Source organism: Cupressus sempervirens, chromosome 2, assembly GCF_028749045.1.
Source record: "Cupressus sempervirens isolate cs-2001-9-10 chromosome 2, ASM2874904v1, whole genome shotgun sequence".
In the NCBI taxonomy this organism is placed as follows: Eukaryota; Viridiplantae; Streptophyta; class Pinopsida; order Cupressales; family Cupressaceae; genus Cupressus; species Cupressus sempervirens.
Genome location: NC_143119.1, coordinates 627,612,705 through 627,629,331, shown reverse-complemented (window position 1 = coordinate 627,629,331; position 16,627 = coordinate 627,612,705). Strand labels below are relative to the sequence as shown.

At 32.3% G+C, this 16,627-nt stretch overlaps 1 pseudogene; it reads left to right on the top strand.

The window, feature by feature from the left end:
• Nucleotides 1–553: 553 nt before the first annotated feature.
• The window catches only part of LOC149574934 (beta-1,3-galactosyltransferase 7-like), a 35,914-nt pseudogene continuing 19,840 nt past the window's right edge, over nt 554–16,627 (top strand).

The following is a 16,627-nucleotide window of genomic DNA, read 5'->3' as shown; positions in this document are numbered from 1 at the left end:
AAAAAAAGGGGGGTTTTGAGGCGCGGCGGCGGCCCAAAGGGTGCACGTCACAGCGGCCGCACGGCGGCGGTCGCGCGCGTGCATCCAAAAGGGTGCGCAGCGGCAGCTGCACGCAGCCCCGCACTGCATGCCCAAAAAAGGCACAGCAGTGGCCGCCACACGCGGCCCAGAGGTCGCAAGTAGCACCTCGTCGCGCGCCCATAAGGGCATGACGACAGCGGCTGTGCGTGGCCCAGAGGTCACGTGCAACGCCACCCTGTGCGCCCAAAAGGGCATGGTGGCTGCGACCACATGTAGCCCAAGGGCACACGCTGTGAGCTTCCTCTTGTAGTGTCGCAAGGGCTGCGTGGAGGTAGGGGGGGAAGGGTTTCCATACCTTTCCCTCTTAGCTCTTCCAAAAAATGAAATAGTAAGAAGGGGAAGGGGGGTTTTATAACCTTCTTTCCTTCTTTGCCTTTGCAAAGCGCGCGCGCAAGATTTTTTTTTTTTTTTTTTTGTGAACTTTAAAATTCTAAGTTATTTAACCAAGTTTGTTTCTCCCAACTCCCGAATTATGAGTCTGAGAGTCGAAAAAAGGTAAGGGGTCCCCATTCCTAGTAAAGAATGGGGCATTTGTTGTGGAGACCACAACAAGTACAATAATTACAATGCACTATTTTCAAAGTTTGCAAAATTTGAGTTAAAGAAGCAATTGTTTATGTTTGCCAAATTGACTATATATCTATGTTAAAAAATGATAAAAGACATCGATCAAACCTTTCACGTATGAATGCAATATCAAACATGACATCAAATTGTATAAGAGAAAAGTAAATTAGTGCAAAAAAATTTCTACCATCCCACATAGAACACTTGACCAAATGGAACCAAAGACAGTTCGATCAAGATTTTCCTGAAACACTTATAGTTAAAACTTTAAGGATTTAAACCTCTTAAACAAGAAGTCACACTCCTATTCAACATATATGGATAAAACAAGAATCATTATGTAGTGTTCGGGCATAAACCACACAATCTTAATAAATTTATTTTAGCCAAGTTGATCATATCCATTTCTATTTGCAATTGAACTTATCCACGTATAGACATCATTTAGTTATTTTAAAGCTGCATATGTTCCAGCTTGCAGATAAACTTTGTAATAATTCCTAAAGCCTTCTAAACCAAGAGAATTGTTGCTATTAAAATGATCAGCAACAATGTGGAGTTCTTTGAATTGGAATATCTTCAAATGTCCCAAGAAAACCTCTCGATTATGCTTCTTTGCAAGTTGGGAAAACATTATTAACATTTAAGAAAATCTGTTGATTACATCTTTATCTCCAACAACAGAAAATTCCAAGTTCAAAACACATTATGCATAAGAATCCCAAGCTTAAACCAAAAGATAATGCCACTCTAATGTTCTCAAGAATCTTCTCTTGTTTGAGAAATTTTATATCTTATTGTTTTATGTTTTTTACACTTTGTATGATCATGTATCCACATGGTTAACAAACATAGTATTTATACTAATTAATAAAATCAGGTTCACTTATTGATAAGAAATAATGATTGTTTAAGGTTTGGTACTTGTAATAATAAGAGTTTTGGTAAGAGAGGTCCCAAAGAAAATGTGATGTAGATTTAAAACACAACATAGAAGTTGTAATATTTACTATGAATGACCTATAAGATGTTTCATTACAAAGCTTAATAAATTATCTTTATTATGGCCACTAGAGGATAATGTCTAGGATAGGGAAAAACCAAAAAAGAAATTGCAACAAAGTAGTGCCAGAGTCCAAAAGTTGCAGGCATAAAAGCACAATACCAATAGGTAAAATAAACCAAATCCCATTTATCATAAATAAACATTATGTTGTTTATTTGGGACTAGTTTTGTCATCCTCTATAGTACCCATACAATTGTTTTTTTGTATCATGTCAACTTTCAAGATAAATCCATTTTTTATGTCAACCATTATTCATGTCAAATACCACATTCAGATGTGCACTATACGGAGAAAAGAGTAATTCTTGAATTTATGTTTAAAAAATATGAAACAAAAGTATTCAGGTGTGTATCTAATTGCAGAGGTTCAGAAACATTTTGACCCAAAGTGGCAAGACACGAAGAACATATGGACAAAAGATAAGACAAGACAATTCTTCAACCTTGCAATCCTTAAAAAAAAAAAACTGGCATACATTAATGGTCATATTTTGCGGATTTTGGTCAAGTGAAAAGTTACAGACTTCCTATGATGTGTACCACATAAGATGATAGGCAGAATTTGTGTTAAGTTTTAAAAAACCTCCATAAGATGTAGTACATGCCCTTCTGTGAGGAAACATTTTCAATATTGAAAAAGGGGCATTGATATGTGAGGATTGCATTGCATAAGAGGGAAAGAAAGACTTAAGTTTAGCAACACCGTGTGAAAATGGACTTGCCATAGAAACCAATCCAAGGCAATAGATTAAGATCTGTAATGTTATACACAGATCTCCAAAGATACTTTAATGACTCAAATCTACCCCTTACCACCATTAAGAAGAAATACATTTATAGACAGATGACGCACCTTTAGAAAAAGGCATGTGCATTTGGCCAAGGGTTGTCTGAGTTTTGGTATATAAGCTTTCAAGTGTATAATAGGATGTAATAGTAAAAGCATATTTCTTGTTGAAATCAAAGTATCTTAAATCAGCAACAGAGAGTCTCTGTTGTAGAGTTTCTTTGTTCTGATTTGAAAGGCAGTTGTTCTAATTAAGAATTCACATATTGACAAGGGTTCCTATAGAGGTTTTTTTATTCTAGCCTATAGACATGTTGAAATTGTTCCACGGCCAAATGTAAAATGTCAAATTCAATCCATGCTTTAGAATCTCTTCAATATTTGAGTTTGCAACTTCATCATGGTCACACACCAATCCATACACGATAGCCCAAACCACAAATTAAAGGCTAGTCTTGTAGGGTTATCAGTTTAAATAGCATGATAATGCAGGAAAATGTTGGTGTAACATAGGAAAAATAATATTAATTGCGAAATGATCACAAGCATATGCTAGTGGCAAAAATACTGAAATTTTAGTTTTGGGTAGGAGAGAAAATGGATGTGGTAGACACAATATCCATGAGAGGCCAAGAAGGCATGAAATGTTGCACTCAAGGGTTTATCCAAATAAGTAAGGTTGAAACAAATGAACCATGTAACCTGCAAATTCTTTAGAGACAACATAATAACATAAAATGTTTTCCATACCTTTGAGTGCCTTCAAGAATCATCTAGTTGTATTCGTCTAACTCGTATGCTCTATGTAGCACGCACAATACTTTTGGGAAGTATTCAAAGCTTCTTTGTATGAGAGGGGTTCTCCTTTTTCTAATCAGCCTTGTGATTTGTAGCAGCTTAAAGAGCCAGACAAGCATCAAAGCTGCATAAAACAAGAGAAGCCCTAGCAGATAGGTGGTGTTTTGATCATCCCATAGAAACAGAGGGCCCAAGATCTTGGTATGTGAAAAAAGTCTGAAATAACCCTAATCTGGAGATCTGCACCTCGATTCCCACCTCTTCTCTTGCCTTGGATATTGTAAAAGTGGTCAGCTGCTCCTGGTGCTAGTAAAAGTCGATCATAGTCACTTATTTCTAAAGACTATTTATTAATAAAAATGGACATATAATAGGGAGATAAACTAATAATATTGGTCGTGATTGGTTGTACAATGAAGGATTAATAACTTGTTAATGTCCCTAGGCAATAGTTTCCTGCACGGAAGGAACTAATAAATAGAACACTCAAAGCCAGTACGGATAATATCCATGACATCAATTATCATCCAAGAATAAAAAATGACAATAATTAGAGTTAAGAAGACAAGAGGAAGTCAGCCAAATCTTATCCAAGTAACATGAATTGGAAGCCCATCACAGTTAGCAAAATAAGGAAGAATTCAAGCTAAACATGGTCTACAAATCCTGAAGTGTTCGGATTTGCATTATCCGTTATATATTGAACTTGTGATCCCTGGATGGTATGCATAAAAATTATGCAAGGCTGATCAAGATATAAATTAGATCTTGGTGACCGGATTTTTCATTGGAGTTGAATGACAAAATAGAAACAAGTAATTGCATTGATCTTATCTTAATTAGTTATCTCCTACATATCTGTTCTTTCTAGAGCTAACTACAAATCAGACATTTTGGGTGTTAGAATCTTAATTAGAGATTATATGTTTTAAAGATTAGACACAATATTGCAAGGACACCATAGCTACAGGTCAGAGAAGAAAACTGTAAATTGTTGTCATAGATACAACATAATATATTTGTTGCTGCTACTAATATATATCTAATATCATTATTATAATATAGTAAAGATATAACAATCAATCATTTCATAACAGCAAGAACTTATATCTTCAGAATTTGCTTGAACATTATCAATTACCATTCAAAGGAAGGGAACCTAAAGTAATAGTCCCTGCATTCTCTTTATAAATAAAACAAGGGATCATTTGAGTTCACTTCCAAACACTCTTAGAAAATAAATGGACCAAGATCAAACACAAGATAATATTTATGAGAGGGAGGTAGGGTGAGAGATTGATAACTTGATTCCCGATTGAACTTCATTTTGTCCCTTGCTTTATTGTCAAGTTTGCATATATAGAATTTCTATGGCTGATAATGTATGTTATTAAATCTAGAAACATTTTCAAGTTTCAAATGCCTTATACTTTTTTGCGATGATGGTCCTTTCGATAATATAATTATGCACATACATGTGTATTTTTTTTTCTTTTTTAGTCGCATCGTGTTGGTTTCCTACATGACAGTCTTTTTCCACTTTAGTTTGTAGTTGGGAACATGCAATCTCTTTTAATTAACATTAACGTTGCTTCTCCCAGAGGTAATTGGTAGGATTTGGAGTTCAAGGAGTACAACTTCAATGTGCTTGGGAAACCTATTGAAGGTAGTCATCTACATCATTTTCTTAAGGTAATAATTCCACGATATCTCAATTGCTATATGTTTCCTTTGCTTGGAAGAAAGTTGAACTATGCTATATTAGCAGACACTATCCTGGAAAAGTTTTACAATGTATTTGATGATGAAAAATGCTTGCTTCCTTCTTATAATCTTCTTTATATAATACAATAGAATATATGACAAACAATAAAACGGATTATAATGGGTGAGTAGGAAAGTTCTTCCTTTACTATTCAGCTACTGTTTTATGAACATTTTCAAAGTTTAATTATTAAGATAATATGACGTTTTTAAATTCTTCTTATCAATAGTTCTTTGTGCTAGGATATCCAGTACTGGTCATTAGAGGAGTTACTGCATGCCATTTTCCAACAACAACATTAATAGGCACTAATTATACTCTTTTTGGGGCTGTAAACTCAAAATCTGATCATTGCTAATTTATTATGCTCCACTGCTCTTATGTAAATGGACCACTTAAAGTAGGTGCCAACAAAATTTCATCAGAGAATAAGGGTAGAACCAGGCTTCATGCTGCTATCCAATCAAGTAAGCCACTATTGAAAATAAAATACAATATCTAGCACTTGATTACTTGATTATGTAAATGGACCACTTAAAGTAGGTGCCAACAAAATTTCATCAGAGAATAAGGGTAGAACCAGGCTTCATGCTGCTATCCAATCAAGTAAGCCACTATTGAAAATAAAATACAATATCTAGCACTTGATTACTTGATTACATGTATAAATTAAGAGTGCTTTATGGATAGATTGTCACATAGTAAAATATACCTAAATAACAATATTTTTGTAACTTAAAGATTATGAGATGATTTCTTGCCATTCAACTATATAGTTCTTAGTCAGTCTTTGTATATCTATATTTCATACATTAATTCTTAAATTTTATATTTGTTTATAGAAATAGTCTATGTAAATCTTATATTTCAATGTACAAAAAGTTTAGTAACACTCAATATATCTAGATAATGTTCACAAGGATGAACCACTAGAACTTCTGATCACATAACCCATCCCAATACCATTCTAAATTGAGCATTCTTAATCATACCCCATTTAACTTAATATACTTCAATATATATTGTGCCTTATGAATTGTTCATTAAAGAAGTCCTTCGCTCATAAATTTTCATGTATGTGATATTTCTCTAATGTATTAAAAATGTGATAGATTAATATTAACAGGAAAAAACAAAACACTCTCATCCCATAGAATGTGTAGAAGATGACTCAAATCAGCAAGCTCTTGGTGTAAAAGTTGGAATAACTAATGCCTTATTTTCCACATAAGTTTCAGTCAGCAAATCAACAATTAAAAATTGTTATTTTGTGTTTATTCTACATTATAAATACTAACACAACATCTCAATCAAATCAAAAGATAACATCAGCTATGACCTATAGCAATGATTTCGTCAATCAGGCATTATAAAGAATTTGAATATATATACAAATTCACTAGCCAAATTTATCCAATTATGTACAATGAAGGCTATTTAAGTGGGAAACTAAACTTTAGAGGCAATATGTGCCTTCAATGTGAAAATATTTCTACAATCCATGATAATTATGTGCAACAATTTTGGTTTTGATTGTGTTTAGATGTTTTCATCAATATTTCAAATAACACTCTGTAAAGTATCACTAGGATAAAACAAAGAAAGAGAGTACGGAAAATAATTAATCACAAAATGTGATTCAAAATGTTGATGCAAAATATCTAAACACAATCAAACCCATAAATTATTATAGATAATATGTGTTATTTCACCAAATTCAGAAAGACACACGGGGAATTTTTTGCACTCTACCTCCATGGCAGTAACACAGAGTCAAAATATTTGGAAGGAAAATCTTGTATTCTTTTTCATATTGCTTGAACCTTGGGCTTAACTCCATGCCCGCTATCATTGCCTTCAATAATAATAAAGGATTATTTTGAAGTCTCCTCAATGGCTAACCTCATATAGGATCATCTTTAGGGCAATATTGGAATAATTAGTCTGAAGGCATTAGTGATTCTCCAAACTAGCTCTATGTGAAATTCCCTTAGGCCCCGTTTGGTTTATCTTATAACCAAGTTTTCGAAAACCTAGTTTTGTGGTTTGGAAAGACAATGGTCCATTTGGTTGACACGGAAGATGAATATACCGTGGACCCCACAATATTATTAAAAAAATTGATAAAATTCAAAACCTGGTTTTAATTTCGAATTCCACCTTTTTATTGGAAGATGCATCATCCAATTTTGGCCAAAAATTGAAAGTTGAAAGTGAGAACCAAGTTATAACCAACCAAACGCCCGTATTTTTCTGCAAAACCTGATTTTAACCTTGATAACCCGATTTCGACCTTCATCTTCCAGCAACCAAACGGAACCTTAGCATTTCCATTCCCTCTCCACATCTTCTAGCAACTAAATGTCATCTAAAAATAAACTTAGAGCCTCACCCATATGCTGCTTCTTCTTGGAGTTAAACCCTCGATTGTATTTTAATTTATTAAGTTTAAGTTGAGATTCCTTAGAGTACCACCAGAACTATGTGCATCTTCGTTGTTTTCTATCGACTTTCTAGAAATAATCAGCTTATAGACGCAATCAATGGAAATGACATTGACTGAAAGAACAATGTTCCAGAAAAATTGAATCGACAACAAAGTTATCTAATGAGATGTGCCAGAGAAAGGAATATTTTGAGGTTTCTATAAAATTAATTAGTCCTTGGAGTAAGCTCATATATTTACACATGCGTTTTTAGGAATGTTTCACTAAATTTCATGTTCTCGTGCTCAAAATTGGCAGTATCTATGTCGGCATCAAAACGGTGTTTTATTGTTCTAAAAAAATTAAATTAAAAATTATTTTAAACTTTTATCTTAAATTTATATATAATTAAAAATTGCCATTTTTTTTTGATGCCGACATAGACATAGTCCTGAAAATTCCCTCCAAACTCTGAATTTTGAGAAATGATTACTCTTGAAGAAAGGCAATGCAGTGAAAATATTATATTCTTATGAAATTTGTTTGCAAATATTAAGTTATTATTTTTTGTCATAATATTCTATTTTATTTTAATTTTTTTAAAATATATTAATACAAATAACTCAAAAAAATGTTTTTTAAAAGAAGACAATTAAAAATAATATATTTTAAAATTTTCAAGCGTAATAATAGTATAACTTATAAGACTTAAAGACATTCATGGAAAATAAATTAATTATTATAAATATTGCAATAGTAAGTTAAAATAGAATTTTAATATTTTAACAATACTCTTCCAGATATTGAGGCCATTGAAGCCTGTAACTTCATAATTTACTTCACTAGAAAATAAATAAATTTTTATTTCAATATCATAAATAATTTACCTCTCTCTTTCTATAAGAATAAAAAAATAATAATACAAGCATATATATTTTATATTTGTGGAGGATTCCATCCTTTAGAAGCTCTTACGATACCTATGGTTAAAATCTTAATATCCTAAATTCTTTGTTATTATATATTGAATGACTTTCCTAAAATCTTCATGTTTGGAGTCTTCAGATTGATTCAAGTGTTATTTATAACTATATTATCAATATGAAAAAAAAAAATCAAAAAATTAAGTTTATAATCATAAGATTTAATTGTATATATTAATATAAGTTACACATAATAGAAAAGAGTAAATATCTTAGATGCATAAATCTATAGGTACATAAAATATAGATTTGTACATCAATTTCTAAAAAACATGAAACAAAAGTTATTAAAACTATTAACTAAAATTATCTATGATTTAACAAAATACTAATTATATAAACTTTAATTAAAATGAAAAGCTTAATGCATAAGTAAATACTAGCACTTGCACCTTTGGTGGTGCAAGGGGTTATTCCAATAGTCTTATGTAATTTTGAATATTTGCTTGAGTGTATTTGTTATGTAATATGTTTGATTCAGTTGTGTGATTTTGATTTCTTCTCACACTCAGAATACAAACACTTTGTCTGAAGAGCTATCTGATATAGGTGATCCTCCTCTTTTTTTGCATATAATTGTCTATGCATTACTTTTCATTTTTGAGTATCTTTCAAATGCGGAAGCAAGTCGAATACGAAGACCGTCTATTATTTTTACTCTGGATCTAGTTATAAAAGTGAGTCATTGTCTTTCAATTCCACCAATATTAATTGTTTCTTTTTGTAGTATGAGTCCCTAGGATTTGTGTATTGTGATAGCCCACAACATGATGAGTGGTAGTTGTCTTCGGCTTCCTAATGTGACAGGCACCATTGAAACACATTAGGAAAAAAACACAATGGTGAGTAAGATGCAAAAACTCAATAGGAAAAAAAACACATTTTGAGGACCTATACAAATTTTCTTTCCCACTATTAGACAAGTACTTCAACCATCTCTTCTACTATGGTCTTTCCCAAAATTAAAAATTTTAAATCACATTTGATTACTTTATTTTTTGTATTGTCAAATTTGGGTAATTTTGCATTTTGTATAGTTGTTGGTCATTGTCCCTCTATTTTACCAATGTCAATTGTTGTTCCGTTAACCTCTCTATTCCCACCACTTTGACACCATGATCATAAGGTCATGATGCAACTATGTTTTTTGTTCAAAATTTATTTTGAGCCTTTAAGAAACCTTAATGATGACTTTGATGGTAATCTTTACTTATGAGTAAGCAACATGATGTGTTCACTTTATTCATTATAGGTGTAAAGTATATGATAACAACGTTGACTATAAAAAGATTATTTGACTTAAGAGAACTCTAACTATAAAAATATTATTTGACTTAAGTATGACAATTATATTGTAAAGATTCAAATTCTTTACTTACATTCTTATTTTATATATATATATATATATATATATATATATATATATATATATATATATATAAAGTCTAAATTTTTTTTTAGAAGTTAATATATAAATATTATGTTTAAGGATTTTTTTGGTATATGACAATTCTAATATTTTATGAAGATAATTTTTAGATTTAATATTCTTATTCATTATGAAAGTTTAGTAAAAAATATTATTATTCTAAGATTTAATATTACAATTTATTATATTAGTAATAGAATTTAGGAGATTTTTTAATATTATATTTAACTTTAGATTGTTTAATAGCTTATAATAAATTTTGTCAATTTGTAAGTATTAGAATAATATTAAAATATCATTTACAAATTTATATAAATTATTCTAAAATAATATTTATTAGATAAAGTCTAAAACATCTAAGATTGTGGTATTGTAATTCTTTAGTCTAAGAGAAGAGAATATCCTAGAGTATGGTATCTTATATTCTTAGACATATTTGTTGATCTCTACTTTCTTTAACATTTTTAAAAATATTATTTTTTCTTATGCTTTGGAGTTGACAACACTTTCTCCTTATAATTTCTGCTATGAACATTTAAAAAAAAAGACAAACCAATTTTTATTTTTTATTTTCCTAATCAAATATATATTTACCATTTTACTTAATCTTTTTACCTCTGTGCATGAAGAAAATTTTCACCCAAAAAAAAAAAAAACCCTATTATTTCCTTTATATGAATTGTATTAAACCTCCCCATACTAATTTTGATTTTAGATGAATTGTATTATGTACTCACTAAAGATAAAACATTGCATATTCATCCATGAAAATATCAATTATATTTAGATTTATATTTATTAATATATTATTTCAATGAATTAAGAACTCATCATAATGGATCATATAGAGTTTAAGACGTTTTTCTTATTAATTTATGTTGATGATGATTAAATGACACATGAATAGTTAATTTAAATAATCAATTAAGTTTTTTTTTTTGGGCCAAGCCTTTTTCTTTTTTTGCCAATTTATGTTGTTGGGTCAAGCCTTTTTCTTTTTCCCCTAATGGTCGGGTTATGCCTATTCAACAGAGCTTGGGTTGCATGCTTTGCATATGAATCTACTTTTTCATGCATGTGTATAGAAGCATTTCCACCATTGGTCTACGATCAATAAGATTTCATTACTGGGTATATGGATACCGTGGAGTTGATTTTCACTATCAACTTAATGACAATCCTAAGAGATTTTCATATGTGCCAAAAAGATAGCCTCTTAGGTGAATAGTTTTTTTTTTAATTAATTAATTTATTAATCATTTAAAATTTGCAATCATTTATACTATAAGTTAGTCAAAAATAAAATAAATTATCATTTTATATAATTCCAAATTGACAAGGAAGGCAAATCCATACCGTCATCAAGCTTAGCGTTGGATCCATATTTCACAATATGGTAGCTAAGATCTCTAGGCTTCAACAAAAGGGATCTCCTTCTATTATTACATTAGAACAACATTCAAAATATTGTTGATTTCTCCCAGACTAGATAAAGAGAGAACATTTACAAGCATTCTCCAATTTTATGGATAATGGAAAAATAAAGGTGAATGAGAAAAACACAAAATTGGAAACAAGGTCGAGAAAATGACTTTCTACACATCAAACCATTTCCAACTCATCTCCACAAAGGCCAAGAAGCAATCTCAAACAAGTTATCTTACATAGTGTCAAAATATCTAAGTTGCCTCAAACGTTGGAATCCTACTACCAATTTCTGGAAAGCACCCAAATTAAGGATCGCATACAGTGCAACAATGTCAAAGTGATTTCAAAAAATGGTGCATTGGATAAAAACCTTTAGAAGAAAATATTTTGATTTGGCCAAAAAAATTCAACTGGTTGATGCAGCAGAGGATTGGCAATATCCCTTCTTGCTTCAGATCTTTAGCTAATTCTCTAATGGTGTCACTAGGAGTAGTCGCAATGGATAGGAAAATTGTGCAACCTAGCAAGTTAGGGCTAATGGTGAAAAGAAGAAGTGTAGTAGTAGAGACACCATTTTTTATATGTATAGCAATATTTTGTGCAAGAAGTTATCTTGAATGACAAAAAAAACTTGTACCAAATTCAAAATTTCCATTTTGTAAACTAACTTTTTGGCATCATTTGACTTTGTAGCATTTTTGGCATTTCACAGCATATGACAACATCGGAAACTCAGAAAATTCTGATAAAAGTCTCCTAGGGAAAAAGCCTATCAGCTTAACAAATTGTTTTAACATTATTATGGTATAGTTTGAAAATATTAGTTCATATTTACACTTAGCAAGCATAAATATTTTGACCAATATTGCAAAAATAAGTTATAATATAAAACTTGAGTAATCTATATCTATATATAGATATAGCATTAATAGATTATATTATATAAATTCAAAGGGAAATAGTTAACCTATGATCGAAATCTAAAATTGATGCAATAGTTTTGGAACATCCTTAGGAGAACACACATTAATGTCCACAATCAAAGAGGAATTTCAAATTACTTGTAAATTACAAAAAAAAAACAAGTAGCATTCATTAGAATGTATTAATAGTATAAATATACATCACATTTTAATTTAATCATTTGTTTGGGTGACTAATTTTTAAGTCACTTATTTGACCATTTATTTAGTCACTTATCTTTGTCTAACCTTGTACTTTTATCTTATTACCAAATTAGTCATTTATAATTATAAATTACAAAATATTACTAGAATTTGATCATTTTCAGTCATGTGACTAAAACATTTAGTCTTGTGACTAAAAATTTTAGTCACATGGTCATTTATTTTCCAGAATTCTACTAGTGATTAGTTGATGAAGGAGTGTCTAGAAGTGCCAAAAATAGAAGCTTCAACTTTCAATAGGCATCTGTAGGAGTTAAACTATTGTCAAAATGCATTATGATGCATGGAAAGCTCTAATTTAAGAACTAGCAGTTAACTATCGACACACTTTTGAATTCTTCAAAATCTTCTAGAACACTACTGAAAAAGCATACCTATGCACCTACTGCACCTGGGCACCAGCACACCTCAGAGGTAGATTAAAAAAATGCAAAATTTCACCCAGTGTCAAAATTAAAATTCTAGCTTATGGGTCCTATTCCCCTTTATAGATTCCCCTTTATACCAAAGCTATGTCTAGGTATTTGCCCTTGAATTTCTCAATGATCTCAGTGACTTGAGCTGCATCTGGAAAATCTAAGGCTTCATATTTGTATTTCACTTTCTGCTTGTAGTTGCCCACCTCGATACAAGTCTCCACAAAATCTTTGAGTTTTGCATCTAATTCTAATAATGCCTCCTCTATTCTAAATGCTTGCCTAATGCCATCATCATTAGCAGCTTTCTCAAAAAAAAATTGAAATTTCTCAACTACTACCTCTACTAGTATTAACTTCTCCCTAGAATCATCCTCAAAAATGTCTAAACATGCACCACTATAATGCCTCTTTGCCTCCAAAATTCACTCTCAAGTTTGATCCTTGAGCTTGAGAATCTACATGTGTAATGTCTCCATTACTTTATCGCCATCCATAATATTCTCTATCCAATCATCGATTTTATCTAACTCCTTAACTATAAATACTTCCAACAATATCTGATACCTTTTTCGTTTGATAGACTATAATGTCTGCAAATCTTTGCGCCACGTATGTACTTCATCCATCAGACCAAAATCTTGATTCAAAATGGTAACTAGCCTATTTGTATTATCCTGCATATGGTGTAGTGGCTTTAGATTTCCTTGTATAATCTATACACATTTTTCCTCAAAAATTTCTCTCCATTGTTGACAAGATTTCAAAACTGGATCCAATTGGCCCACACCCCTATCTATTCTCTCCAGTGTTGCGTTCAAGGTTTCCTCAGGTTTGTAAGATCTAAGGGACCAACAACTTCACTTATATATCCTTTTAGGATCTCATTTTTTCATCAAAATGTTATCAATTCCATCCCATCCAGTTCTAAGGTCTTGAATACTTCTTTAATTCCTATTGTAGCCATCAGCTTAGCAGTATCCAAGGTAGGTTTCTCAAGCATGACCTTCCTGATCTGATAATCCCTTGGAGTTAATTCTTCAACATTTCAATACAGAGGAGGGATAGCCACATGAGCAAATAAGTCCTAGTTTTAATCACTCATGACAAAGGCTAATGCATGTACATCCTTTGGTGGTGATTCATGTTTCCTTAGGACTTCAATTAATTCCATCCTATCCTCTTCCTCTATAGTGAATTGCTTCTTCTTTTTTCTTATCACTTATTTCCTTAGCCACCTTGGGATATGCTCCATTAGACATTTTCCTTTTTAGGATGAAGGAGTTTTCTTAGTTTTTTTTTTCCCCCCTTATCTTCCCTTTCTAGAGTCCTCTCCTTTTGTACAAGATTTGCACCAGGAGTGTCTATGCTTGTAGAGTCCAAAGTCCTTACCTCTTTATCTTGGGAAGTTTCTTGAGGTTGTTTACTTGTCTGCCCTTCCTCTAACATTTCCTTGGTGGATGTTTGTTATAGATCTTCCTCTTGTTCTACTTGAACCTATTCTTGAAGAGGGGTAGTCGATCCCTTGTCTACACAAGATGTGACTTGTACTGGGGATGGTGGAGCTACCTTAGGTCCTTATGGCTCGGGTGGCAACTGAATCCAATCCTCCTATTGAGGTTGATTCATTGGAGTATCTCTAATTTTATCCCCAACTAATTCAGTACTAATAGGCATGAAATCAAAATCTAACATCTGAAAGACATTAGTGCCTTCAACATCTTGCTCATGTATCTATTGTTGCATTTCATCTTCTGATGTTGTAGTCTAAATGGGTTGATCATAAATAGATGGTGATGTGATTGTAGAGCTTCTTCTCCTTTCTGATTATGTGGCTCTTGTGAGATGATTCCACCAATTCAAAGGTAGATTATTCTCTTCCTCCTCATCATTCTCTTCTTCTACTTCTTCTAGGACAGGTTCAGGGACAGATGGGAAAGGAATCACTTTCCTAATGACCTTTTGTCTTCTCTTTATCAAAGTCTTGATATTTCTTTTCTTAAGAGTAGAGGGGGAGGCTTTTTCTTCTTGTTGAGGTAGGGATACCTCTTGTAGTTTAGTTTCAGCTTCTCCTTGGCCTTGTTCAGCTAGTAGCACTTGAGGATTTTCTTGGGCTTGTGTAGCTTCCACATTCTCTAAACCTTGTACATTTTCTTCTCCTTGCTATGGAGATGGCTGAGTCACTTCCTCTTCTGGTTCAGCCTATTGAGGAGAAGTTATCTTCCTCTTTCCTTTACCCTTATAATCACTATAATATCCAAATGGTCTATCAAGTCAGTGCACCATTTTTTGTCTTATTAGTGATTGGGCGGTAAATGTAAGCATTGTGACCTTACCTCCTTGACCTTTAGCTGGGTGAGCTTGAGCATGGAAGACCACCATTTGAGGAATTGAATCAAGTTTGAAAGGTCTGTTGATTCAATCCTTCGTCAATTTGATGACATGCCTTGTCCTATGATTAATGTCTAAGTTTTCTTCTTTGTCGATCTTGGTATTCATGATAGGTCTATCACCAATCTTGTCCCTCTTAAACAATGGATCAAGAAGATCCTTTGTATCCTCTTGTACTGCCTTCAAAGGAATCTTTATCTTTAAATCACTTCCTACTAGATAGAGAGTCATCCTACAATAATCCTGAATATGGATATCATAGTCATCCACTTTGTTCATCTAATGATCCTCAACTGCATCCTCATGCTCAAATGTATTGCCAGCTAGATGTTACACTCTTCTAATGTTATCAAAATAGGGCCAAGGAGAATTATATTCTTATAATGGATATTAATCACGTTTAGACTCAAAAGATGGAATGTCTTATCTTTGAACCACACTAAAAGGTCCTATAGTAATAGGTCATACCCAAAATTTTTGTGTTGTTTCCTAACTTTTTCATATGCAAACAAGAGTTGTCAAGTGATCTCTAATAAAATGAATCTATCATTGGGATGCCTAGGGAGCTTCTTGGGGTTAACAGTTGTACTCGCTACCCTCAAACATGTAAATGTTCAAAATTGGATGTAGTAGGTTCCAACCTCTAATATCTTAGCTACTACCTATTTTGACATCCTTTTTGCATAATCCCTGTCTTTAAATCATATTATTGTGAATATAAACGAATCATTTAGGATATTGTATTCCTTACTTTTCTCTAGGAGCTTCTTCATCACCAACTAAGGATATACAATATAGGGCCATGCATTTTCATCTTGCATGCTATCTTTCTTATAAAGCCTTGTATAATCTATCGCTCTCACAGCTAACATGTACACCAAGTATGATATCATATAAAATTTATAGCTATTCCTAACCACCACAAAGCATGTGAAGGAGACTTAGGCACAAAGTGGGAGAAAGAATACAACCTTCTATCATGATTAACTTTCCCCACTGCAGCCAATGAATCATCTTTGAGAGTGCACACCATTAATGAATCTGGAAGGAACCCAACTTTATTTCCATCTCCAAGGTGAGTGATTTGGTAAATTGAGAGGCAATTAAAGCTTAGGCTAGGAACATAGAGAACGTCTTTGAATTCCCCATTTTCCATCTCCATATGTCCTTTCCCTTCAACTTCCATTTTTGTATTATCTCCTACAAAGATGTGCGGTACCTTAGACTGCTTCAATGAAGAAAAGTATCCTTTTGAAGAACCCATATGACATGAGGCACTTGAGTCAAGAATCTATTCCACGTA